Raw genomic sequence first — 26624 nt, forward strand, 5'->3', positions numbered from 1 at the left:
CATTAGTAATGCATTTATACACCTAATTCCACACATTAATGCCCCTTATACATATGAGACACCTTATTAATGTCCTTATAAACATAATGCGCCTTACACATTATGACAACCTTTATTAATGCCCTTTTACACATAATGTCCCTTACACATATGCCGCACATTACTAATGCCCTTATACACATAATGACACACATAGTGCCCCTTACACATTTGCTGACCATTATTAGTGCCTCTATACACATAAAGACACACATACAGTAGTACCCTGTTACACATATGCCGCACATTATTAATGACCTTATATACATAATAACACACATAGTGCCCCTTACACATATGTTTCACATTATTAATGCATTTTTACATGACACACATAATGCTCCTTACACATATTCCAAACACTACTACACAACCAACCCACTCACATGCACACAGCACTCACACTGCCACTAACACTGTGACTTCTGCCTCTGCTTGGATACAGATGTGTCCTCATAAATCTTGCCTCAATGCTAACGTCGGGCACACCTTTTTTATAAAAATGCATCTTATTTGCATTGCTATGTGGCTAGGATGCACAAGCAGCTTCTGCTGATTAAAATGATATGCAGCATGCCTAAATACTGTATGAGACTGTGGCTGTATCTGCATATGAAATGCTACACACAGAATATAGGCATGTCGCATATCATTTTAATCAGCAGAAGCTGCTGATGCCCCTAGGCATATCAAATGCCCTAGGCAATTGCCTAGTTTGCCTATGCCTATGGCCGGCTCTGCACGCCGGCCCCGGTGCCTAGCAACGGCCAGGAGCTGGTGCGTCTCACTGCTAACAAGCAGAGCTGTACAAATAGATATTGTGCAGTCTCTGCACAGCCCAGGACTTACTCAGCTGCTGCGATCACTTCAGCCTATCCGGGACCGGAACTGACGTCAGGAAACCTCCCTGCAAACGTATGGACATGCCTGCATTTTTCCAACCACTCCCAGAAAACAGTCAGTTGCCACCCACAAATGGCTTCTTCCTGTCAATCTCCTTTGCGAATGCCCATGCAAATGGATTCTTCACACAAACCCATCACTGAGCGGCGATCCACTTTGTACTCGTGCAACATGCCTGCGCATTGCAGTGCATACGCATGCACATTTTAGACCTGATCACCCGCTGTACAAAAACACAGCCTAGCGATCAGGTCTGAATTGCCCCCATTGTACTACCAGTTACTGTAGGCATCCCATGCTATCTTGCACCCCCGAAGAATTACAGTAATTGATAAGGCTAAATGGGTGATATTCAATTGTTTAGATTGCCAGCAGCCAGTAGATGGCACACAATGGAGCTATTCAATTGTTGCTCCATTCGGGTGCAATTGGCTACCGGTGCGGGTATTTTAGCTTGCGTATCCTGAAAGGGTTCCAGTGGATGTAAAAGACTGTTGCACAAGTTCATTATCATGCTAAGGTGTTTTAAGAGAGAACATTCATGCTTGTTTAAAAAGTTCCATTAAAGAATTGGCATATTATGCAATAATTGGGTATGAGTCATGTTTCTTGGGTGCATTCGGTGGATACCATTACAGGAATTAAAGTCTCACTAAGCTCATAAATAGACTTTGTGGAAGAAGGATACAAGCTGTAAAAAGATGATGTCCACAGTGGAAAAGTTATTCAGTTAAGCTTAAAAAATGTTAAGTTTGAAAAATGGAAGCATAATGCTTATTGAAACATCATTAATGTTTTATTAAAGTTACAACGCCATTTTCGCCTTCGTGGTGCTTGTTTGCATATGTGATCTAGTGTAGTTCTGAACTGGCAGGGGTCTAACATTAGGGTGCAGTGAAAATGGCTGATTTTAGAAATCGAAAATGTTTTGGTATGGAAAATGTTATACCCCATTGTAGTAATTAATTGCAGAAGGTTCGTCGTTCTAGGTCAATATATTCAACCCCATAATTGCATCAAAGTTTTGAAATTTGGTCAAGATAAACAATCCCCCAATACACGTATTGAAGGAACCCGAGGGTCCCTCTGCGCCGTAATTTTATCTCACAGCCCGGAAAGCATTTCCGGACACTAAAGCATTATGTATTTGATGTTGCTACGCAAGTAAAGACTCGAAAAATCATGTGAATTTAAGTATAATTTTGCTTGATTCTGCTAATGTTGGCCTGCAGCTCTCATGGGCCCTACACACTTGCCAATGTGTGTGGGCGATATAAATGATCTAGTTCAGTAAAGAACGATAAATCGTTCATATCGCTCAGTGTGTATGCACCAACGATGAACAATGCATGTCCCCGTGGTTGTTCATCGTTGGTTTTCCCACGTTCTGCATAGCAAGCCAATCTGGACAATGGTCGTTAATCGTTGAAATCGACCATCGTCCAAATCGGAAACATCGTCAAGTGTGTAGGGCCTATTAGTTATATTCTGAAGATATTTTCAGAAAATATCCGGGACCCATCATGCAGAGATGGCTGCAGTTCGGGTCCCACCCCCCTGCCCAACCCAAGCAAGCAACCAACCAACCATGGAGCAAGAAATAATGTTTGTGTGTGTACTACATGTACATGTGTTGAGTCATTTATACATAAAGAAAGAGATTAATAGTGACACTCTTATATTTGTGTTGAAATACAATCAATCATCTAAGCAGATTAAAAATATCATTAAGAATAATTATTCAATCTTACAAACAGATCCTCTTCTAAATATGTGTATCTCTGGCCGATCCAAAAGTGGTTTTCAAAAAATCTGAGAATCTTAAACATTGGCTCACACCTAGTTTCTTATGTGATAAAAGAGTAACCAATGGCCCTACAAATAGGTCTATGAGTGTGGAATCTTCAGCAGATTGGTTACCATCAAAAATAAAGGGGTGCTTCAAATGCGGGTCACTTTCGTGTATTACCTGTTCCTTTATTAACAACAAAACCAGACATTTCAGCTCACCAATCACTAAGGAAGAATTTGAAATTAAATCATATATTAATTGTAAATCCTCCTTTGTTATTTGCATGCTGCAATGCAGCTGTAAACTTGTTTATATTGGTAGAACAACAAGGTGTTTGAAAACTAATTTTTTAGAACACAGGAGAAACATTATAAATAAATCCTGCAAAAATGGAGTTTCAAAATATTTTGTGGAACAACATGATGGAAATCCAAAGAGTCTTGTTTTGACAGGGATTGAATGGATTAAACCCACCGCAAGAGGAGGGGATAGGTTTAAAAGATTGTGTGTGCGGGAGGGACTTAATGAATATATTGAGATAGATTTATAAATATTTTTCTGCAAAAATGAAATCATTATTCATATGTGCCATCTGTGTGTTTTTATAAAAAAAAATTTAAACTAGATATATGTAGAGTTTGAATGATCTATGGATATTAATAATTCACACAACTGTCCATTGTGAACAGTGTAATAGTAGTTTGATCACCCATCATGCGTGGGAACACTGTAACAGTGACCGTAATGAAGTCTAAATAATATATGAGTATATATAATAATTTCCCATGAAAGTTAGGTCTCTGGGAGATTATGATGAAGGAAAAAGGGGGGGACCTAAATTGCACATCCTATTACTAAAGATATCAAGAGGTGCTATCATGCTGAGGCTTCTAACACTATGCTGGAGGAAGAGAAATGCAGATGCACACTCTTAGCACTAAGAACACTGATAATAAAAATAATTTATATAAACCCTCACAATTAACATGGAGTAAAAGATTATGATGAAGAACAGAGATCTGTACATATATGTATATATATATATATATATATATATATATATATATATATATGGAGGATACAGTGAGAATGAAATGAAAGAAGATAGGAGAGTAGATAAAAATAAAATACAAAATATAATTCAAATAATAGCAGTTAAACTATCTATAGGAATAAAGTGATGTAAACACTATTGTTATTTTTTTTATTTTTTTTCATTCTCTATTGTATCAGAATACTTCAAACATAGACATGTGTAAATGATAGAATAAATTTATTGTATGTAAAAAATCTACTGGGTCAAAGGTTTGCAATTTATTTATCTATTTATCTATTGATCATTAATTATAGTTCCCTTCAAGACTAATGTCCTATATAAGGATAATGTCAATCTATGTTGGATCTGATTCTCATGAGCATGAAAAAGCAAAGGGTTGATAGTTCAAGATCTATTGTGCAAATAGGGAAGAGTCCTAAGTTTAGTCTATATATAAAGCAAACTATTATATTGGTGTTTTCTTAAGTGTGACACATAACAGCCATTTCTATTCTATTTTTATTTTAGATGGTTTTTAAATTTGTCTATGTATACATATGGTTTATATGTTGATTTATGAGATTTTAATAAGTTTGGTTGGAATATTTAGCTTCATTATGAATCCTGCATCACATAAAGTGCGGTTTATATGGGAGTAGATTTATCAGGTGTCTAGCGATTGATTGATTGATTGATTGATTGATTGATTGATTGATTAATGAATAACATCACCCTGAAGTTGTAACAGGTGTGAGCATTCTAGTATATAAATAGGCTCTCCCCAAGCAAAAGGAGTACTACCTATGCAAAAAGTGGCAGGAAGACATGAAACGCGTCTAGGAATCCTTTTGGAAATTTCCTGAATAGTGGAATCCCGTCCGCCTACCCCTGGCTGTCTCCTGCCGTTAGCATGGATTCTGCATATGGACACTGCCAATTAGACACAGCCGGCGCATACCAGCCTACACTCCTGCTTACGGCTGACCCGGCAGACATCCATCGTCAGCCACTGTAGTCTCCTCACCGCTTGAAGCTGCCGCATCCACGAGTGACTATACACTGCCGTCTAAGCTGTTGGAGCCCGGGGACGCTCGGGCGCAACTTTCTCCTCTTACCTGCAATAGGTCCCGGATACAAACTACAGGATAGAGTGAGTAACCTATCATAGGAAATCGACATCTGAATATATATGTGGCAAGCATTACATATGTGGGAGACCTACACCACCAATAATAGCCGGGCACATTGTATTGCATAAAATACCTGATACAGGATTCCATTTCTTTTTTTCAATTTAATATATGGAACTCTTATCCCCAATGGGATTGGACTGTATATAATTACATGAAGGACTATGTATTATAATTATTAAGTTGATATATTCAGCATATATTAACAATATACTGGCAGTAGTAATTATACCCATTAGGTGTTAACAATTATTGAATTGTATTAGTTCAGAATATGATATATTTTATTGTTTATTTTATGTGTAATAAATATTTTTTATTCTAAGAATATTAATTATAATACTTTTTATAAATAGTTGTCTGGCGCGACCCTTTAGAGATTATAAAGAAAGAGATGGTAAGTTATTTTGTAGCATCTTTGTAATAAAATATTTTAGCAAATTTGGGCGTTTCTTCTGTTGATTTTAGAGTATTTCTGATCATGCTGTCTCTTGCTCTAACTCCACATACAGACGCCTGGGCTGTTGTAACCAGTTTCACAGTCCTCTCAATTGCCTGCATGTGGTACAGGAACTGCCATATACCCCGTGATTAATTGCGACTGGGTCCGTGACAACATCAGTTCTTCCTCAGACATGTCTCCGAGGAGCAGAGGTGGAGTCACTTTAGTTGTTTCCCAGTCAATTACCTCAGTATAATCTTTGGCTCTGAAATTTTCTGTAGGAATTTGGAACTGTCTCACACTTTGTGCATCTTCCTAGGCTCTAGCATTCATAATTATTTTCACAGATAAATGTTTGATGTCTGACCGTTCATCAAACAGCATACTGACTACTACATTTTCTGGATGCAAAAAGTAAGTATTAGTCTGGATGACCTCATAGACTTTTCGTCATGCAGGATCAGGTAAGTATCGTGAGTATTGTATAGGATTCCAATTATGTATGCTTGCGTGTTTTATTTGCCAGTCTCTTTTAATAGAGAACCAAAGCCTGGCATATACCTTCATAATGTAATTTGTAATTGTTACCAGGTTTCATGAAGGGTGTGACGTGGCAATGTACAAGCGAAGAGTGCGATTCCCTGCTGTCAGCCATCTGGAATGATGTAGCAGCCCAATGATGTAGCAGCCCTGGGTCTCTGTTAGCAAGATCTTCGGGTATGGAGCATTAAGAAATGGCTCAGCACATCTCTAGGAGGTACTTTGTCAGTACTTAGGTCACTCGTGTCAATATCTGGAAGATCTGTATCTATTTTATGAACTTTAACAACTGGCTTTTTTCCCAGTCAGCTAACTTTTTTCCTATAGGACCTTAAATACTTTCAGGACTAGTTGTTCTCCCATCAAGTAACATGAAGAGGTGACAAAGTGGCAATTCATTGAATTGAAGTAGGCATATTACCCACTGAAGACACCTCCCAGATGGCCAGTATATTTAAGTTCATGTCATCGCTCCCAATTACCAGTGACGCTGAGGGGGGGGGGGAGGGGGGGGAGCAGGTACTCTCTACCAGGGCCTGGGCTTGCTGGGGGGGCCTGGATCCTGCTTCACCCACCCTTCCCCATTGTAGGCAACGGCACTAGGATTGGCAGAGAGGTGTGACTGCTGCAGCAGCCTCTCTCGCCAGTTTAGCACACATGCAGCTGCAGAAGCAGTCACTCCTCTCTCTCCCTGGTGGTCAATCGTTCCCACCCACTGCCCACCACCCAGCTACCCCCATGCCAGCGCACCCTGTCTAGCGTGTGATGCCGTTTCGCGCCCACACATTAAATAATATTTTTTTATATTTCAATGGACAAGGGCTGGCCACACCTCCCTAAATTGGCCATGCCCCCTTCCATTAGCTAACCGATGACACATACATTGTCAAGAATTCTTCCTTGCCTACTTCTTTACGGTGAGTGAGGATTCCTGTGGCTATACTGTTTTGCCTGGCTCAGGAGTAATGTGCCAAATGTATTTTCCTCCATGTTCCTGAGCCAGTGATATATGCTCCTCTATGATAAGTCACCTGTGAAACTTTGAGCCAATCTTTTCATGCAGGTCAACATTTCCAGAATTCCACAAAATTATAGTCAAAATGATGTCATTTTTTGAGTCTTCACTTGCGTAGCAACATCAAATGCATAATGTGTTAGTGTCTGAAATGCTATCCCCGCTATGTGAGACAAGATGTGCGGTTCAGCGAGACCCACGGGTCTCAAAATACGATCGGGGATTGTCTCCCCGAACCAAATTTCAAAACTTTGAGGCTGAAGATATTGACCTAGGACGATGAACCTTCTGCAATTAATTACTACCAAGGAGTAGAACATTTTCCATACCCAATAATTTTCAATTTCTAAAACTGCCCATTTTCCAGATAATTTTAGAATATAAATAAAGATTGTTTTTTTGCTGAAATGTAACATACTGTAGGTATTCTTCAGGTAGGAAATAGGAAAACTACTTAATCAGAATTTGAATAAACTTCCCTTAAGGGGATAAAAAGAGTGACGTAATGTCATTACAGAAGCGTGGCTTACACTGCATGAACAATAACACACAAATGGACAATCTGATCAAAATGTGGATTGCACCTCCAGTGTGTAGTGTGGATTGCACCTCCAGTGTGTAGAATTTAATTAATTACAAAAATAGTCCTGTCACTTTTTGCCGTATCTGCTACGGGTGTTCCTCGGGTAACGCCAAGAACCATGGATTAATATTTACTTACATTAAGACATCTCAAAAGTATATCTCTATAGATTTACCAATTTTTTAACACTCATCTATATGTATAACCCTGAAAATTAGAAACTCCCATGCAAAGAACAGCTAGTGTGTATGTGTGTATATGTGTGTATATATATATATATATATACACACACACACACACACACACACACACATAGATATATATATATATATATATATATATATATATATATATACACACACACACACACACACACACACACACACACACACACACCTCATTCACGGCAGAGTCAGAACCAGCACTCACATTTAAACAGCTGCAGGTGATTTAATTCAAACATATGCAGGGAGTACATTCATGTCAACAAGCTATAATTCAGGTGCTCAACAGTCCACTTCAACGCTATAAGTTTTCCTCAGGGGCCATGATAGCAGTTGAAATGGACCATTGGACACAGAGGCAGAGCTGACAGAGACAATGGAGTTGGATGCCGCTGGGCTCTTGCCATGAAGGGGGCACCTCTCCTCCATTGTCTCTGGCTCTGTGTGCTGACCTGTGAGATTGGGTCCAAGTGGAATGCCATCAGCATCAGTGGTGCTCCCATTCTCTGACCCAGACTAATTGGTTCTCTAGGGACTGGTTGCGGGCATGACGTATCATCTGTCCACAACCTTGACTGAGGAGCCGAATCACAGTGTAGGCAGGGCAGCAAAATCAGGTGCCTGCATGCAGGGACAGCAAAACCCAATGGGTTGCACCAGAGAAGGTGTCTTGCAAGCAGTGGCTGTGACCTGGGAAGCTGAAGAAATATCATTCCAGTGGCAAATGCAGAATTTTCAGAGAGGGGTTTCCAAATGCTTGATTTTAGAGCGAGTACTGCCAGTCCATGAAGTTTGAAGAGGGCATAATTAGCACTTAACCAGCTATAATATGCATCATGCAAAGTGCAGTATATGTCATAAATCTGATATATCCATGGCCAGTGATCACAGTAAGCCATTAGATGCACCAGTAGGGCTATCCTTGAATGTTTTAATTTCAAATGTGGCCACTATTCCAGAGCATTGGAGCAAAACCGGGAGTCTGAGGGAGTGCCATAAAAACTTAGCACTACCCTAGATAGATATGTACACATTGGTCTTTTTATGCATTGGATAGTGTATGTTATGCAGCATTAATAATTAACCCACATATATATTGGTAGATGCTCAATTAGCTTAGTGATATCATTCAGGTGCTCGAAGGAGGGGTATTTCTAAGCAAGAAAAAAAGGGATTTGTTTCCCCCAGCACCCTGAATGATAACCGTAACCAGATATAAATTCCACATAATAATAGAATTCAGAGATCTTCGTTACACATATTTGCGCAAATGTGTGAATAAGCCCCAAAGCCGCATCAAGGCGTCTCTGTATATTTGGGGTCCCTAGCGCTATATCTAGGTGCAGGGTGTGGCACCCCAAAACACCAGCATACCAGTGAAAAAACTATAGTGTTAATAAATTAGTATTTAGGATGCCGAAGCTATAGACAAAGTGATACAAAAATGAAATGCAATTAAAATAGAGAAATAGTGTTAAAAAATTAATAAGTGAAAAGTGTTAATAGAATGTAAAGGTATGCCACACTAAGGCCATCCAGCTCAGCCAGTCAAGAGGCACCACACCTCACACCTCCATTACCCCAATCTGGGTCTAAGATTAACCAGCTCTTAGCTTAGACATATTGTAGTAAGTAGCTATTATCATGTGGCTCCTTGCTGGTTAATCTTAGACCCAGATTGGGGTAATGGAGGTGTGAGGTGTGGTGCCTCTGGACTGGCTGAGCTGGATGGCCTTAGTGTGGCATACCTTTACATTCTATTAACACTTTTCACTTATTAATTTTTTAACACTATTTCTCTATTTTAATTGCATTTCATTTTTTCTCTATAGCTTCGGCTTCCTAAATACTAATTTATTAACACTATAGTTTTTTCACTGGTATGCTACGCTGGGCTTTCTGACTTATGCTGGTATTTTGGGGTGCCACACCCTGCACCTAGATATAGCGCTAGGGACCCCAAATATACAGAGACGCCTTGATGCGGCTTTGGGGCTTATTCACACATTTGCGTAAATATGTGTAACGAAGATCTCTGAATTCTATTATTATGTGGAATTTATATCTGGTTACGGTTATCATTCAGGGTGCTGGGGGAAACAAATGCCTTTTTTTCTTGCTTAATAATTAACCCTGCAGATAGTCTATAGCAGTGCATGCTTTCCATATCTCCTAATTAGTGCAGTGGTGTATTCATTACTGACTGAAACATTTTAAAAGAGGCACAGGTGGTACCAATTATTTCAATGGTAATACTTAGGATTTCTTTCAATGGTAATACTTAGGATTTCTTTCAAACATGAAGCTATACTAAAATTGGATTATATAGTATTGCTCTTGTGATCATGGTGTGGGCTGGGGTGGGGGAATGCTTATGCATTTTATATACTAACAGGACTGTCAGTGTTAGCTAGGAACTCATTTAAGCTATATTGGATTTCACATTTCAGTCCATATTCATGGTGACATATACAGTGATAAATACACCAAAAGTCTCTCTCTCTCTGTCTCTGTCTCTCTCTCTCTCTCTCTCTCTCTCTCTCTCTATCAGGGGAGCACCAACATTTATCTTTCCTCCGGGCGACTTGGACAAACTTACACCACCGATTGGGCGCCTGATGTATATCTTGCGGACATGAATGTACTGTACTCCCTGCATATATTTGAATCAAATTTCCCGCAGCTGCTAAAATGCAAGTGTTGGTTCTGCATCTTTCTGCCTTGAATGAGGTGAGTGAATTTATGGATTTGTTTGGACCCTGCACTGTAAATTTCTGGACTGAGCGCTACCTCATACCCCATGTACATGAATCACACAGGCTCTGCACTCACCACAATAAACAATGGAGTTTTGGTTCATTTATTGATCAACACATTTAAGCTTGCAGCCCCCCATCACGGGATCCCATTTTTTTGTAAGTCCTGCTCTATCACTCAGTATTATAACCATGGCAATTGCTATCACATTAGAATTGAACTTTAAGATATGCTGACTGGTCTGCTGTACAACTCCCAGGAAAGCAGAAAAGTTGGATTACATGAGCTAACACAGACAGGTCAAGCGCTACCTGCTCAGGGTCGGACTGGGGTCCACAGGGGAACAGGGGAAACCACCGGTGCGCCCACTGGCTGGGGCCCACCCTTTTCTCAAGGGATCAGGTTCTAGACTGAGCACTTGAGTTATACACTATACATAGGTTACCTTATACTACACAGGACTATGGTGTATTCACTACAGTACATTGCTGTTATTAATCTGGTACACTATCATGTATTCACTAGTGATGTGCACCGGCAATTTTTCGGGTTTTGTGTTTTGGTTTTGGGTTCGGTTCCGCGGCCGTGTTTTGGGTTCGAACGCGTTTTGGCAAAACCTCACCGAAATTTTTTTTGTCGGATTCGGGTGTGTTTTGGATTCGGGTGTTTTTTTTCAAAAAACCCTAAAAAACAGCTTAAATCATAGAATTTGGGGGTCATTTTGATCCCATAGTATTATTAACCTCAATAACCATAATTTACACTCATTTTCAGTCTATTCTGAACACCTCACACCTCACAATATTATTTTTAGTCCTAAAATTTGCACCGAGGTCGCTGGATGACTAAGCTAAGCGACCCAAGTGACCGACACAAACACCTGGCCCATCTAGGAGTGGCACTGCAGTGTCCCGCAGGATGGCCCTTCAAAAAAATACTCCCCAAACAGCACATGACGCAAAGAAAAAAAGAGGTGCAATGAGGTAGCTGTGTGACTAAGATAAGCGACCCAAGTGGCCGACACAAACACCTGGCCAATCTAGGAGTGTCACTGCAGTGTCACGCAGGATGGCCCTTCAAAAAAATACTCCCAAACAGCACATGACGCAAAGAAAAAAAGAGGCGCAATGAGGTAGCTGTGTGACTAAGCTAAGCGACCCTAGTGGCCGACACAAACACCTGGCCAATCTAGGAGTGGCACTGCAGTGTCACGCAGGATGGCCCTTCAAAAAAATACTCCCCAAACAGCACATGACGCAAAGAAAAAAAGAGGCGCAATGAGGTAGCTGTGTGACTAAGCTAAGCGACCCTAGTGGCCGACACAAACACCTGGCCCATCTAGGAGTGGCACTGCAGTGTCACGCAGGATGGCCCTTCAAAAAAATACTCCCCAAACAGCACATGACGCAAAGAAGAATGAAAGAAAAAAGAGGTGCAAGATGGAATTGTCCTTGGGCCCTCCCACCCACCCTTATGTTGTATAAACAGGACATGCACACTTTAACGAACCCATCATTTCAGCGACAGGGTCTGCCTCACGACTGTGACTGAAATGACTGGTTGGTTTGGGCCCCCACCAAAAAAGAAGCAATCAATCTCTCCTTGCACAAACTGGCTCTACGGAGGCAAGATGTCCACCTCATCATCATCATCATCCGATTCATCACCCCTTTAACTGTGTACATCCCCCTCCTCACAGATTATTAATTCGTCCCCACTGGAATCCACCATCTCAGGTCCCCGTGTACTTTCTGGAGGCAATTGCTGCTGGTGAATGTCTCCACAGAGGAATTGATTATAATTCATTTTAATGAACCTCATCTTCTCCACATTTTCGGGAAGTAACCTCGTACGCCGATTGCTGACAAGGTGAGCGGCGGCACTAAACACTCTTTCGGAGTACACACTGGAGGGAGGGCAACTTAGGTAGAATAAAGCCAGTTTCTGCAAGGGCCTCCAAATTGCCTCTTTTTCCTTCCAGTATACGTACGGACTGTCTGATGTGCCTACTTGGATGCGGTCACTCATATAATACTCCACCATTCTTTCAATGGTGACAGAATCATATGCAGTGACAGTAGACGACATGTCAGTAATCGTTGGCAGGTCCTTTAGTCCGGACCAGATGTCAGCACTCGCTCCAGACTGCCCTGCATCACCGCCAGCGAGTGGGCTCGGAATTCTTAGCCTTTTCCTCGCACCCCCAGTTACAGGAGAATGTGAAGGAGGAGCTGTTGACGGGTCGCGTTCCGCTTGACTTGACAATTTTCTCACCAGCAGGTCTTTGAACCTCTGCAGACTTGTGTCTGCCAGAAAGAGAGATACAACGTAGGTTTTAAATCTAGGATCGAGCACGGTGGCCAAAATGTAGTGCTCTGATTTCAACAGATTGACCACCCGTGAATCCTGGTTAAGCGAATGAAGGGCTCCATCCACAAGCCCACATGCCTAGCGGAATCGCTCTGTTTTAGCTCCTCCTTCAATGCCTCCAGCTTCTTCTGCAAAAGCCTGATGAGGGGAATGACCTGACTCAGGCTGGCAGTGTCTGAACTGACTTCACGTGTGGCAAGTTCAAAAGGTTGCAGAACCTTGCACAACGTTGAAATCATTCTCCACTGCGCTTGAGACAGGTGCATTCCACCTCCTTTGCCTATATCGTGGGCAGATGTATAGGCTTGAATGGCCTTTTGCTGCTCCTCCATCCTCTGAAGCATATAGAGGGTTGAATTCCACCTCGTTACCACCTCTTGCTTCAGATGATGGCAGGGCAGGTTCAGGTGTTTTTGGTGGTGCTCCAGTCTTCTGTATGCGGTGCCTGTACGCCGAAAGTGGCCCGCAATTCTTCTGGCCACCGACAGCATCTCTTGCATGCCCCTGTTGTTTTTTTAAATAATTCTGCACCACCAAATTCAAAGTATGTGCAAAACATGGGACGTGCTGGAATTTGCCCAGATGTAATGCACGCACAATATTGCTGGCGTTGTCCGATGCCACAAATCCCCAGGAGAGTCCAATTGGGGGAAGCCATTTTTGCGATGATCTTCCTCAGTTGCCGTAAGAGGTTTTCAGCTGTGTGCGTATTCTGGAAAGCGGTGATACAAAGCGTAGCCTGCCTAGGAATGAGTTGGCGTTTGCGAGATGCTGCTACTGGTGCCGCCGCTGCTGTTCTTGCAGCGGGAGGCAATACATCTACCCAGTGGGCTGTCACAGTTATGTAGTCCTGAGTCTGCCCTGCTCCACTTGTCCACATGTCCGTGGTTAAGTGGACATTGGGTACAACTGCATTTTTTAGGACACTGGTGACTCTTTTTCTGAGATCTGTGTACATTCTCGGTATCGCCTGCCTAGAGAAATGGAACCTAGATGGTATTTGGTACCGGGGACACAGTACCTCAATCAAGTCTATAGTTGGCTCTGAAGTAACGATGGATACCGGAACCAAGTTTCTCACCGCCCAGGCTGCCAAGGCCTCAGTTATCCGCTTTGCAGCAGGATGACTGCTGTGATATTTCATCTTCCTCGCAAAGGACTGTTGGACAGTCAATTGCTTACTGGAAGTAGTACAAGTGGTCTTCCGACTTCCCCTCTGGGATGACCATCGACTCCCAGCAGCAACAACAGCAGCGCCAGCAGCAGTAGGCGTTACACTCAAGGATGCATCGGAGGAATCCCAGGCAGGAGAGGACTCGTCAGACTTGCCAGTGACATGGCCTGCAGGACTATTGGCTTTCCTGGGTAAGGAGGAAATTGACACTGAGGGAGTTGGTGGTGTCGTTTGCGTGAGCTTGGTTACAAGAGGAAGGGATTTACTGGTCAGTGGACTGCTTCCGCTGTCGCCCAAAGTTTTTGAACTTGTCACTGACTTATGATGAATGCGCTGCAGGTGACGTATAAGGGAGGATGTTCCGAGGTGGTTAACGTCCTTACCCCTACTTATTACAGCTTGACAAAGGCAACACATGGCTTGACACCTGTTGTCCGCATTTGTTATGAAATAATTCCACACCGAAGAGCTGATTTTTTTTGTATTTTGACCAGGCATGTCAATGGCCATATTCCTCCCACGGACAACAGGTGTCTCCCCGGGTGCCTGACTTAAACAAACCACCTCACCATCAGAATCCTCCTTGTCAATTTCCTCCCCAGCGCCAGCAACACCCATATCCTCATCCTGGTGTACTTCAACACTGACATCTTCAATTTGACTATCAGGAACTGGACTGCGGGTGCTCCTTCCAGCACTTGCAGGGGGCGTGCAAATGGTGGAAGGCGCAAGCTCTTCCCGTCCAGTGTTGGGAAGGTCAGGCATCGCAACCGACACAATTGAACTCTCCTTGGGGATTTGTGATTTAGAAGAACACACAGATCTTTGCTGTGCTTTTGCCAGCTTGAGTCTTTTCATTTTTCAAGCGAGAGGCTGAGTGCTTCCATCCTCATGTGAAGCTGAACCACTAGCCATGAACATAGGCCAGGGCCTCAGCCGTTCCTTGCCACTCCGTGTGGTAAATGGCATATTGGCAAGTTTACGCTTCTCCTCCGACAATTTTATTTTAGATTTTTGAGTCCTTTTTTTACTGATATTTGGTGTTTTGGATTTTACATGCTCTGTACTATGACATTGGGCATCGGCCTTGGCAGACGACGTTGCTGGCATTTCATCGTCTCGGCCATGACTAGTGGCAGCAGCTTCAGCACGAGGTGGAAGTCGATCTTGATCTTTCCCTATTTTTGGAACCTCAACATTTTTGTTCTCCATATTTTAATAGGCACAACTAAAAGGCACCTCAGGTAAACAATGGAGATGGATGGATACTAGTATACTTATGGATGGACGAGCGACTGCCGACACAGAGGTAGCTACAGCCGTGGACTACCGTACTGCGTCTGCTGCTAATATAGACTGGATGATAATGATATAAAAAAAATATATATATCACTACTGCAGCCGGACAGGTATATATTATATAATGACGGACCTGCTGGACACTGTCAGCACTGCAGACTCCTAAAGTAAGCTACTAGTATCAAGAAGATAGAAAAAAACACCACAGGTAGGTGGTATACAATTATGGATGGACGAGCGACTGCCGACACAGAGGTAGCTACAGCCGTAGACTACCGTACTGCGTCTGCTGCTAATATAGACTGGATGATAATGATATAAAAAATATATATATATATCACTACTGCAGCCGGACAGGTATATATTATATAATGACGGACCTGCTGGACACTGTCAGCACTGCAGACTCCTAAAGTAAGCTACTAGTATCAAGAAGATAGAAAAAAAAAAACACCACAGGTAGGTGGTATACAATTATGGATGGACGAGCGACTGCCGACACAGAGGTAGCTACAGCCGTGGACTACCGTACTGCGTCTGCTGCTAATATAGACTGGATGATAATGATATAAAAAATATATATATATCACTACTGCAGACGGACAGGTATATATTATATAATGACGGACCTGCTGGACACTGTCAGCAGAATGCGTTTATAGAATAAAAACACCACACGACGAGTGTTTAACTTTTTCAGGCAGACAATCACATTATACTGGTGGTCAGACAGTGGTCACTGGTCAGTCACACTGGCAGTGGCACTCTGGCAGCAAAAGTGTGCACTGTTAAATAATATGTACTCCTGCTACTGCTCCCCAGTCTCCCCCACAATTAAGCTGTGTGAGCACTGAGCACTCAGCACAGTCAGATATACATAGATGATGCAGCACACTGAGGCTGAGCACAGATATGGTATACTGTTACTGTGTCACTGTGTATAGTTTTTTTTCAGGCAGAGAACGGATTATATTAAATAATAATATAATAAAACTGCACTGGTGGTCACTGGTCAGTCACTAGTAAACTCTGCGCACTCTGAGTACTCCTAAGCTCCAGTAAATCAAGTGTCTCACTCTCACTCTCTCTCTTCTAATCTAAATGGAGAGGACGCCAGCCACGTCCTCTCCCTATGAATCTCAATGCACGTGTGAAAATGGCGGCGACGCGCAGCTCCTTATATAGAATCCGAGTCTCGCGATAGAATCCGAGCCTCGCGAGAATCCGACAGCGGGATGATGACGTTCGGGCGCGCTCGGGTTAGCCGAGCAAGGCGGGAAGATCAGAGTCTGCCTCGGATCCGTGTAAAAAGGCTGAAGTTCGGGGGGGTTCGGATTCCGAGGAACCGAACCCGCTCACCACTAAGTACAAGTTAAAGGTAAGTCCATGGATATTTATGATGATTCATAGGTCAGTTGTGGTGAATTTAAGCTGTTTTATGGAGATGATCAGGAGCATACTAGATGATTACTGCACTTGTGGATGCTTGTTACTTATATCACATCAAATATATATATATATATATATATATATATATATATATATATTAGATTTTTTTTATATAACCATTGGTCCTCAGAAATGAATAAGTATTAAGAATTAATATTAGGATGGCCTGTATTTATACTGTATAATATCACATTTATTGTGCAATCACAATCAGAAATATGCATCAAAAATATACATCAATAAAATGGTAAAATTCCAAGGAGAGTGATAATATCAATTATTTGTTCTCTCCTTCATATGCATACATTAAAACTAGTGATGAGCGGGTTCGGTTTCTCGGAAACCGAACCCCCCCGAACTTCAGCCTTTTTACACGGGTCCGAGCCGTGCGCGGATTCTCCCGTGTGGCTCGGGTAAACCGAGCGCGCCCGAACGTCATCATTCTGCTGTCGGATTCTCACGAGATTCGGATTCTATATAAGCAGCCGCGCGTCGCCGCCATTTTCACACGTGCATTGAGATTGATAGGGAGAGGACGTGGCTGGCGTCCTCTCCGTTATAGTCATAATAGAAAAGACTAAGAGTGGCATTGTTATAATTGTGGGGAGGATTGGGGACGGGGAGCAGCTGTTAGGAGTACAGTGCAGGGTTTTGCTGATAGTAGTGAGTGTGACCACCAGTTTAATCCGTTCTCTGCCTGAAAAAAATGCTCCATACCATATCTGTGCTCAGTGTGCTGCATGATATATCTGTGCTGAGTGCACTGCTCACACTGCCTAATTGTGGGGACTGGGGAGCAGTTATAGCAGGAGTACAGTGCACAGTTTTGCTGACAGTGACCACCAGTCCAGTATACGTTTGTCTGCCTGAAAAACACTCCTGTGGTGGCTTTTTTTCTTTACTAGTAGTTTAGCAGTCTGCTGACAGTGTCCACCAGGTCCATTTATTATACAGTATATAATATATATAGCAGTACGGTAGGCCACGGCTGTACCTACCTCTGTGTCGTCACTCGTCGTCCATAAGTAATAATAGTATACTATCCATCCATCTACATTGTATACCTGTGGTGGCTTTTTTTCTTCATACTAGTTTAGCAGTCTGCTGACAGTGTCCACCAGGTCCGTTATTATTGTTCTGTATATATATAGCAGTACGGTAGGCCACGGCTGTACCTACCTCTGTGTCGTCACTCGTCATCCATAAGTAATAATACTATACTATCCATCCATCTACATTGTATACCTGTGGTGGCTTTTTCTTCATACTAGTTTAGCAGTCTGCTGACAGTGTCCACTAGGTCCGTTATTATTATTCTGTATATATTATATATATAGCAGTACGGTAGGCCACGGCTGTACCTACCTCTGTGTCGTCACTCGTCATCCATAAGTAATAATACTATACTATCCATCCATCTACATTGTATACCTGTGGTGGCTTTTTCTTCATACTAGTTTAGCAGTCTGCTGACAGTGTCCACTAGGTCCGTTATTATTATTCTGTATATATTATATATATAGCAGTACGGTAGGCCATGGCTGTACCTACCTCTGTGTCGTCACTCGTCGTCCATAAGTAATAATACTATACTATCCATCCATCTACATTGTATACCTGTGGTGGCTTTTTTTTCTTCATACTAGTTTAGCAGTCTGCTGACAGTGTCCACCAGGTCCGTTATTATTATTCTGTATATATTATATATATAGCAGTACGGTAGGCCACGGCTGTACCTACCTCTGTGTCGTCACTCGTCGTCCATAAGTAATAATACTATACTATCCATCCATCTACATATTATACCTGTGGTGGCTTTTTTTTCTTCATACTAGTTTAGCAGTCTGCTGACAGTGTCCACCAGGTCCGTTATTATTATTCTGTATATATTATATATATATATAGCAGTACGGTAGGCCACGGCTGTACCTACCTCTGTGTCGTCACTCGTCGTCCATAAGTAATAATACTATACTATCCATCCATCTACATTGTATACCTGTGGTGGCTTTTAGTTGTGCGCAAAATATGGAGAACAAAAATGTGGAGGTTAAAAAAATAGGGAAAGATCAAGATCCACTTCTACCTCGTGCTGAAGCTGCTGCCACTAGTCATGGCAGAGACGATGAAATGTCATCAACGTCGTCTGCCAAGGCCGATGCCCAATGTCATAGTACAGAGCATGTAAAATCCAAAACACAAAAGATCAGTAAAAAAATGACCCAAAAATCAAAATTAAAAGCGACTGAGGAGAAGCGTAAACTTGCCAATATGCCATTTACGACACGGAGTGGCAAGGAACGGCTGAGGCCCTGGCCTATGTTCATGGCTAGTGGTTCAGCTTCACATGAGGATGGAAGCACTCAGCCTCTCGCTAGAAAAATGAAAAGACTTAAGCTGGCAAAAGCACAGCAAAGAACTGTGCGTTCTTCTAAATCACAAATCCCCAAGGAGAGTCCAATTGTGTCGGTTGCGATGCCTGACCTTCCCAACACTGGACGGGAAGAGCTTGCGCCTTCCACCATTTGCACGCCCCCTGCAAGTGCTGGAAGGAGCACCCGCAGTCCAGTTCCTGATAGTTAAATTGAAGATGTCAGTGTTGAAGTACACCAGGATGAGGATATGGGTGTTGCTGGCGCTGGGGAGGAAATTGACAAGGAGGATTCTGATGGTGAGGTGGTTTGTTTAAGTCAGGCACCCGGGGAGACACCTGTTGTCCGTGGGAGGAATATGGCCATTGACATGCCTGGTCAAAATACAAAAAAAATCAGCTCTTCGGTGTGGAAGTATTTCAACAGAAATGCGGACAACAGGTGTCAAGCCGTGCGTTGCCTTTGTCAAGCTGTAATAAGTAGGGGTAAGGACGTTAACCACCTCGGAACATCCTCCCTTATACGTCACCTGCAGCGCATTCATCATAAGTCAGTGACAAGTTCAAAAACTTTGGGTGACAGCGGAAGCAGTCCACTGACCACTAAATCTGTAACCAAGCTCCTGCAAACCACACCACCAACTCCCTCAGTGTCAATTTCCTCCTTAGACAGGAAAGCCAATAGTCCTGCAGGCCATGTCACATGGAAGTCTGACGAGTCCTCTCCTGCCTGGGATTCCTCCGATGCATCCTTGAGTGTAACGCCTACTGCTGCTGGCGCTGCTGTTGTTGCTGCTGGGAGTCGATCGTCATCCCAGAGGGGAAGTCGGAAGACCACTTGTACTACTTCCAGTAAGCAATTGACTGTACAACAGTCCTTTGCGAGGAAGATGAAATATCACAGCAGTCATCCTGCTGCAAAGCGGATAACTGAGGCCTTGGCAGCCTGGGTGGTGAGAAACGTGGTTCCGGTATCCATCGTTACTTCAGAGGCAACTATAGACTTGATTGAGGTACTGTGTCCCTGGTACCAAATACCATCTAGGTTCCATTTCTCTAGGCAGGCGATACCGAGAATGTACACAGACCTCAGAAAAAGAGTCACCAGTGTCCTAAAAAATGCAGTTGTACCCAATGTCCACTTAACCACGGACATGTGGACAAGTGGAGCAGGGCAGACTCAGGACTACATGACTGTGACAGCCCACTGGGTAGATGTATTGCCTCCCGCTGTAAAAACAGCAGCGGCGGCACCAGTAGCAGCATCTTGCAAACGCCAACTCGTTCCTAGGCAGGCTACGCTTTGTATCACCGCTTTCCAGAATACGCACACAGCTGAAAACCTCTTACGGCAACTGAGGAAGATCATTGCAGAATGGCTTACCCCAATTGGACTCTCCTGGGGATTTGTGGCATCGGACAACGCCAGCAATATTGTGCGTGCATTACATCTGGGCAAATTCCAGCACGTCCCATGTTTTGCACATACCTTGAATTTGGTGGTGCAGAATTATTTAAAAAACGACAGGGGCGTGCAAGAGATGCTGTCGGTAGCCAGAAGAATTGCGGGCCACTTTCGGCGTACAGGCACCGCGTACAGAAGACTGGAGCACCACCAAAAACACCTGAACCTGCCCTGCCATCATCTGAAGCAAGAGGTGGTAACGAGGTGGAATTCAACCCTCTATATGCTTCAGAGGATGAAGGAGCAGCAAAAGGCCATTCAAGCCTATACATCTGCCCACGATATAGGCAAAGGAGGTGGAATGCACCTGACTCAAGCGCAGTGGAGAATAATTTCAACATTGTGCAAGGTTCTGCAACCTTTTGAACTTGCCACACGTGAAGTCAGTTCAGACACTGCCAGCCTGAGTCAGGTCATTCCCCTCATCAGGCTTTTGCAGAAGAAGCTGGAGGCATTGAAGGAGGAGCTAAAACAGAGCGATTCCGCTAGGCATGTGGGACTTGTGGATGGAGCCCTTCATTCGCTTAACCAGGATTCACGGGTGGTCAATCTGTTGAAATTAGAGCACTACATTTTGGCCACCGTGCTCGATCCTAGATTTAAAACCTACGTTGTATCTCTCTTTCCGGCAGACACAAGTCTGCAGAGGTTCAAAGACCTGCTGGTGAGAAAATTGTCAAGTCAAGCGGAACGCGACCCGTCAACAGCTCCTCCTTCACATTCTCCCGCAACTGGGGGTGCGAGGAAAAGGCTACGAATTCCGAGCCCACCCGCTGGTGGTGATGCAGGGCAGTCTGGAGCGAGTGCTGACATCTGGTCCGGACTGAAGTACCTGGCAACGATTACTGACATGTCGTCTACTGTCACTGCATATGATTCTGTCACCATTGAAAGAATGGTGGAGGATTATATGAGTGACCGCATCCAAGTAGGCACGTCAGACAGTCCGTACGTATACTGGCAGGAAAAAGAGGCAATTTGGAGGCCCTTGCAGAAACTGGCTTTATTCTACCTAAGTTGCCCTCCCTCCAGTGTTTAGTGCCGCCGCTCACCTTGTCAGCAATCATCGTACGAGGTTACTTCCAGAAAATATGGAGAAGATGATGTTCATTAAAATGAATTATAATCAATTCCTCCATGGAGACATTCACCAGCAGCAATTGCCTCCAGAAAGTACACGGGGACCTGAGATAGTGGATTCCAGTGGGGACGAATTAATAATCTGTGAGGAGGGGGATGTACACAGTGAAAGGGGTGATGAATCGGACGATGATGATGAGGTGGACATCTTGCCTCCGTAGAGCCAGTTTGTGCAAGGAGAGATTGATTGGTTGGTTTGGGCCCCCACCAAAAAAAAAGCAGTCATTTCAGTCAGTCGTGTGGCAGACCCTGTCGCTGAAATGATGGGTTCGTTAAAGTGTGCATGTCCTGTTTTTACAACATAAGGGTGGGTGGGAGGGCCCAAGGACACTTCCATCTTGCACCTCTTTTTTTCTTTCATTTTTCTTTGCGTCATGTGCTGTTTGGGGAGTATTTTTTTGAAGGGCCATCCTGCGTGACACTGCAGTGACACTCCTAGATGGGCCAGGTGTTTGTGTCGGCCACTTTGGTCGCTTATCTTAGTCACACAGCGACCTTGGTGCGCCTCTTTTTTTCTTTGCGTCATGTGCTGTTTGGGGAGTATTTTTTTGAAGGGCCATCCTGCGTGACACTGCAGTGCTACTCCTAGATGGGCCAGGTGTTTGTATCAGCCACTTGTGTCGCTTAACTTAGTCACACAGCGACCTTGGTGCGCCTCTTTTTTTCTTTGCGTCATGTGCTGTTTGGGGAGTATTTTTTTGAAGGGCCATCCTGTCTGACACTGCAGTGCCACTCCTAGATGGGCCAGGTGTTTGTGTCGGCCACTTGGGTCGCTTAGCTTAGTCACACAGCTACCTCGGTGCAAATTTTAGGACTAAAAATAATATTGTGAGGTGTTCAGAATAGACTGAAAATGAGTGGAAATTATGGTTATTGAGGTTAATAATACTATGGGATCAAAATGACCCCCAAATTCTATGATTTAAGCTGTTTTTTAGGTTTGTTTTTTTTTAAAACACCCGAATCCAAAACACTCCCGAATCCGACAAAAAAAATTCGGTGAGGTTTTGCCAAAACGCGTTCGAACCCAAAACACGGCCGCGGAACCGAACCCAAAACACAAAACCCGAAAAATTTCCGGTGCACATCACTAATTAAAACAAGTAATTTGATTCCTATGATAGTATAAAATACTTTAGAAATAGTAACTATTGGCTGTCAGTCTTGAGAAAGTCCCATTGCATTGTGGGATGAAATGCGTTGACCGGAGCAGCAACTGCTATCCTACAGACTTCCTCTTACCACTTATTGAGCTCACCATAGCTCTGTACATAGATCTTGCCGCTGGACTAAGTTTGTACAGCCGGACCAGTTCCCGCAGCAGCTATCAGTACCACCATCGGGAAATCCATAGCGAGCAGGCACTCGTGAGCGGACAGCGGCATCAGCGGTCAGATCACCTGGCGCTATTGGGAAGCACCATACGGAGGCTCCCGTGACCAGCCAGAAGTCCCGCAAGCAGTGAGTGCATCACCATTGGGAGAAAAAGCCGTGCAGTGGAGATACATGTGGCTGATTGATTAGAGGCACCAGGAAAGGTAATTATACCAGTGTATAGTGCTTGGATAAACAAACTTACTAGTCGGGACGCCGGCAATTGCAGCACTATTATATACATCTAGCTCCGAGGTGCATATCAGCTACTAATGATACTATTTGGACACAAACAGCCGCTGTGAACACCACTGTTCCTAATTTACTAAAACACATTATTTTCATTCTTTGGAGGAGGATAAAGTTTGGAAGTTTGTCAATAGCTACTATTTCTAAAGTATTTTATACTATCATAGGAATCAAATTACTTGTTTTAATGTATGCATATGAAGGAGAGAACAAATAATTGATATTATCACTCTCCTTGAAATTTTACCATTTTATTGTTGTTTATTGATGTATGTTTTTTGATGCATATTTCTGATTGTGATTGCACAATAAATGTGATATTATAAAAATACAGGCCTTCCTAATATTAATTCTTAATACTTATTCATTTCTGAGGACCAATGGTTATACAAAAAAATCTAATATATATATATATATATATATATATATATATATATATATATATTTGATGTGATATAAGTAACAAGCATCCACAAGCGTAGTAATCATCTATTTATTGTCTTTTCTGTCAGCCTAACAGGGGTTCTAACCAAACCCTTATTACGTGCAGCTGATGTGGATTAATGCACTCTTAGAGTGTGAATATCTATTCCCATCTATATTTGTAGAATTATTTATCACAGCGCCAGGAATATCAGTGTTGGGGCTGCCTTTTCTGAAATATATAAGGTTCTGGATAAAAGGTGTGGTGGAGAAGAAAGTGGAATATCAACAATGTGTGCTACAGCATGTGTGGAAAGTGGCACATTAACAATATGTGACATGGAGGAAAAAGGCATATTAACAATGTGTGCTGAGAAAGTGGGGGTAGTGGCATAATAACAATGTGTGCACGAGTGGCATATCAAAAATTTGTGATGCACGCTGTTTTTAGCTTTGAAAACCCAGTAGTGCAAGAAAAAAAACTAAGGACTCACCTGCTCCGGCACTCCGCTGTCATCTGTTCCCGACTGTTGCATCAACCAACCACTGGACAATCTCCTGCATAAAGAAGCCGGCCAGAGAAGGTAAATTGTAATGTAGTGTAGTGCGTGCACGGAGGAATGTGCAGGGTAGAAGCAATAGTGCAGTGGGTGCAGGGGGGTGCAAGTTACCAGCAGTAGTGTAGTGTGCGGTGAGGGGATGCAGAGTGAGATGCATACCTGTCCTGTGCCTGGCCAGTCCCTGGAAGATCTTGCTGCATTGCTGGAGAAGAAGAGGCGAACTGTAGAAGAGGCAGTGCTGTGTAAGGTGATTAATTAAAGACTAATTAAGCTATTCGGAAACTTCCAATTGCTTAATTAGTCAACAGCGAGGGCAGTGTATGCTACAGCAATTTAGAGCAATTTCTGCCACCAGCAGGGACTGACTAGCAGTGGCAGTGATTTCCCTTAGGAAGCACTCCCTGAAAATCACAGCCGGACAGGCAGTTCAAGAGGGAAGTGTTTTCTTTCCTTGGGACTGCCAGTCCTGACTCTTTTGTTTTATGTTACTATATATTTTTTCTGACTAATGCAGTGTCTCACTGCCTGTCACCCACTGCCTCTCCCCGTCATCTCTCTCCTGTCACCCGCTGACTCTCGCCCTTTCCCCATCACCTCTCTCTCCTGTCACCCACTGACTCTCACCCTCTCTTTCCATACTCTGCTTGACAATCTCTGCCCATCTCCCCCTGCCGTTACCCTCTATCCATCACCTCTCTCTTCTGTCAGCCTCTCCACATCACCTCTCTCCTGTCACACTGTCTCTCCTTTCACCCTTTCCCCCTCACCTCTCTCTCCTGTCACACTCTCCATCACAAACTGACTCATCCTTTCCCAGTAACCTCTCTCTCATGTCACCATCTCTATTCACCCTCTGCTTGTCACTCACTGTTCATCTCCCCCTAATGTTACTTTTTCCCTGTTACTTCTCTCCGCTGTTACCCTCTCCTTGTCACCCACTGACTCTAACCCACTACCCGTCACCCTCTCTCTAATGTCACCCTTTGACTCTTGCCCTCTCCTCATCACCTCTCTCTCCTGTCACACTCTCCCTGTCACCCACTGACTCTCACCCTCTACCCCATCACCATCTCTTTTCCTACTCTTTTTGTCACCCTCTACATCACACTGACACCCACTGCCTCTCCCTAGCATCACCCACTGACTAGCACCCTCTCCTTGTCACCCTTGCTCTCTTCTCACATTTTAAACTATAGGGTCAATTCAATTCAGAACAAATTGAATAGCTCTGGGAAGGAGCTCCTGGTGCTATTCAATTTAACATGATGTTATCCCTGACTAGTTGATTTCTTCTGACACCCCTCCAAGGGTGCGAGTAGAATCTGACCAAACTAGGTCCACGATGCTGTTTTGTGTCCTAGTGCTCAGAAACCGCTCAGAAATTGTTAGGGTTTGTTATGATTGAATAAGGTTAAGAACATTTATTTAAAGTATACAGTATCCAATACCATTTTTTTTTTTTTTAAGTTTAAACATTGATGGTCATGATGTTCTGACCATTGATGTTTGTACCAATGTTTATTAAAAATGTTGTTGTTGTTTTTTATAAAACTGTATTAGATATACTGTAAATACCATCACAGCTTCAGTTTCCTGGCACCTGATCCTCTCAAAAGCTATGGAGGCTCCACAGCACAGCCTGGTGTGGTCACATCTGATGTGCTTGTCTATTTTCTATAAACCCACCCCCCAGACTCCTGTGAAACTAGCCAATAAGAGCCTGGGGACGGGCACATAGAAGATAGACAAGCTGAGCACTGTGCCCCCTGCTGCAGCAGGTCAGTGAAACACAGCGACACTGCTGATCCCCAGGTAAGACAGCAAGCACATATATTACACACAACATTACATGCATGTTTATATGTGCTGCTGACTGGCTCCTCCCTGCAGTGTGTGGCCAGCGCTGCCACTGTATAGTATATATTTAGTCCAGAGGCACTCACCTATGAATTGTACAGAATCCAGTGCTCTCCAATATCCTTAACAACATACTAGACTGATACAAACACTGAGAAGTGGCATCACCTTGATGAAAGTGTCTTGTGTTCATTGACATGTTGGTTTAATCTAGGCACGTGGTTTGTCAGTTCATACCGGAGTGCAGCCACGTCTGTTTTATATACAGTATATATCTATAAATAGGGGATGCGGTTATGTGACCGGTCGTCGGTTGACCATCGGTCACAATACAGATGCCGGGATCCCAAACGCTGAATAGACTGCCAGACG

At 43.3% G+C, this 26624-nt stretch overlaps 1 long non-coding RNA gene across 1 annotated transcript in view; it reads right to left on the bottom strand.

Moving 5' to 3' along the window:
* Positions 1-24603, bottom strand: part of LOC135057676 (uncharacterized) — a 107616-nt gene extending 83013 nt beyond the window's left edge. The window contains exons 1-2 of the long non-coding RNA XR_010244294.1: positions 24555-24603; positions 24330-24393 (exon numbers count right to left, since the gene is read on the bottom strand). This is a non-coding gene — a long non-coding RNA (uncharacterized LOC135057676). The remainder of the gene's footprint in view (positions 1-24329; positions 24394-24554) is intronic.
* Positions 24604-26624: the final 2021 nt, after the last annotated feature.

Source organism: Pseudophryne corroboree, chromosome 3 (assembly GCF_028390025.1).
Source record: "Pseudophryne corroboree isolate aPseCor3 chromosome 3, aPseCor3.hap2, whole genome shotgun sequence".
NCBI lineage: Eukaryota > Metazoa > Chordata > Amphibia > Anura > Myobatrachidae > Pseudophryne > Pseudophryne corroboree.